The sequence below is a fragment of the Octopus sinensis genome, linkage group LG9 (assembly GCF_006345805.1).
Source record: "Octopus sinensis linkage group LG9, ASM634580v1, whole genome shotgun sequence".
Lineage (NCBI taxonomy): Eukaryota > Metazoa > Mollusca > Cephalopoda > Octopoda > Octopodidae > Octopus > Octopus sinensis.
Window position 1 is genome coordinate 61439675 of NC_043005.1, and position 2500 is coordinate 61442174.

Below are 2500 nucleotides of genomic sequence, written 5' to 3' on the forward strand. Positions count from 1 at the left end.
ATCTATATATATGTGTGTGTATACATATATACATATATATTATTATATATATATATACATACATATGCACAGACATATATATGTGCATCTATCTTTATATATATACACACACACATCACACATATACACATACATATATGCATAGGTGTGTATTTATGCCTACATGGATGTTAATATAATATACATAAAATGCGTTGTCTATACGTTAATATACATGTATTGATTAAGAAATAATGCTATGTATGATAAACATTTCTAAAATATTTTACTTGAAACTATTGCTAATAACATATTTTAACATATAACATTTGAACACTTCAAACGCTTGTCGTTTTGGGGTTTTTCTTTGATTCCTTTCACTTAGATACTCATTATTTTTCCCAAACATGATGGCGATACAGTTTATCTTTTTCCATAACAAGTGTTAAATCTTCAATTTACAGAATCTCTTTGATTCTAAAATTTACTTCATCTAGTTTTTGTTTCTTTGTCAGGTTTTTCCATGTCTTTTTTTTTTTTTTTTCTGTACGATCGTATATGATCAGGATATACTGATATCTTTCCTTACCGCTAAGCAATGTTAAGTTTTTCACAAATATTATTTACTCGGTGTTGCAGTGAAATACTACAATCAGATTATGTCATGTTCACCGCATTTTTCAAGAGCATTTGCGGCGCAGTTTAATTGATTACTACTGTTACTTTGCATCCATGTGGTATCGCGTTCAATAACTCCACGCAGTAATTTAAGCACGTATACCTGCGACCTGTGGATAACTCCCGCTGCTTTTTGTTCATGTTATGTAGAGAAAAAAACAGTAAAAATCTCAAGTATAACGCCCACCCTCCTCTAACGATATCCTGAATAAATAAAACGTGAAGTGGAACTGAATCAAACGATTTCTTCTACAACACATTCATTTTTAAAAATTCTTACTTGACTATCAGGAAATCCATATTTCACTTAAGATTCTCATGTTTCAGACCTTTCTTACGAAATAATTCTTAACTACTAGCTACAAATAATGGCCTGTAATTGCTTGTTTGTCTTCATAGCTTATTCTTCATTTAGTTACACCTTACTATTTTAAATAATAGTAGAACATTGTCATCCCTAAAATATAAAATATATATAGTATAATCTTAGTGAGGAAGATTTGTTTATAAACTGCTAGATCAGGGTTAACCTGTAACTAAACATGTAACCAATGATGGAGCTATAAGGTCCTTAAATCTGCTAGAAATATCAGTAAAATCATTCTCCCATCAAATTATAACACTATAAGAATAGAAGAACGTACTTCATGACATGGTATGCAATAAACTATTTCTAGAAAGCAGTTAGAATATCAATGTCAAAGCAGTTAGAATATCAATGATTTGATATTTTTAGGCTGACGCAAATGTTCTAAGTATAGAGCTGACACAAATGCTCTCAGTACACTAGGTCTACGTTTATGTAATACTGTGACATGAAAAACCTCATTCCAATATGCAAGGAACTAGTAGGCAAAATTCCCGCTCTGTGGTGTTCAGATTCTAAAATTACAAGCAAGAGAAATAAGTTTAATGGACATTATAGATGAAGCAAATTAGAATATATCCAGTTTTAACAAATTATTAAAAGATGTGAATGTCTGTGTATAAGTGCATGCTTGTGTGAACCTGTTTTTTAGTGTAATAATACATTTGCATTTAAATTTTGCAATAGGGGCATGCTGTTGGTAATATATGTTAAATATATGCCTTGTAATAAAGCAATACTGACCAACTTCATAAATATTCTCCTTCATTCCTTTATATTTTCTTTTAAAATTTTCTCATTACAGAAATGTTACTGTTTGTCATCAAAAGCAGCACTAATGAACACTGCAAGAGAGAGGTAACAAACAAGGTTGATCAAATCACATGGCAAGGAATTATTATTAGTTGCTGAAAAAATCATTATGCTGCCGAGAATACAAGAAATTAGTATTTAAAGACGAACTGGTAAATTTCATATTTTCTTTGACATTTTTTTTTGTATGTTTTTCATATATGTTATTCTTTATTTAAAAAAAAAATTATATGGCGCTTGATACATTGTGAGGTATTTTTAGTCTTGAATATCATGATCACAATACGAGGATATTCATAATTCAATTATGTATAATTTCTCATTCTGCTACATGTTAATTTGGAGAATGTGTAGTCTGAGAAAGCAATTATGGAATACCTATAAAAGAGAGTGCAAATTAGAATGTAGAAACACTACAACATCATATAATGCATTATGATTATAATACACGGTTATATGGTTTAAATGTATTGTATGATAAGATCTGGAAAGATATAACAAGTTGTCTCATATATTCAATATAATGTAAATGGGGTTTTGATTAAATTGATTTCAAATCATATCATGCTTATGGCATATGCAAATATAACGACAGCAAAGTATATTTGAGAGTTAACTCAAAGTGACAGACTATTTATTAAACATGGGATCTGATTGAGTAAA

The 2500-nt window shown here is 29.5% G+C and overlaps 1 protein-coding gene across 5 annotated transcripts in view; it reads left to right on the forward strand.

Moving 5' to 3' along the window:
- Nucleotides 1-2500, forward strand: part of LOC115215754 (neuronal acetylcholine receptor subunit alpha-3-like) — a 784372-nt gene that overhangs the window by 541294 nt on the left and 240578 nt on the right. For all 5 annotated transcript variants that reach the window (XM_036505995.1, XM_036505994.1, XM_036505993.1 and 2 more), the window contains one exon: nucleotides 1830-1989. The gene's annotated coding sequence lies outside the window, so the exon portion shown is untranslated. The remainder of the gene's footprint in view (nucleotides 1-1829; nucleotides 1990-2500) is intronic.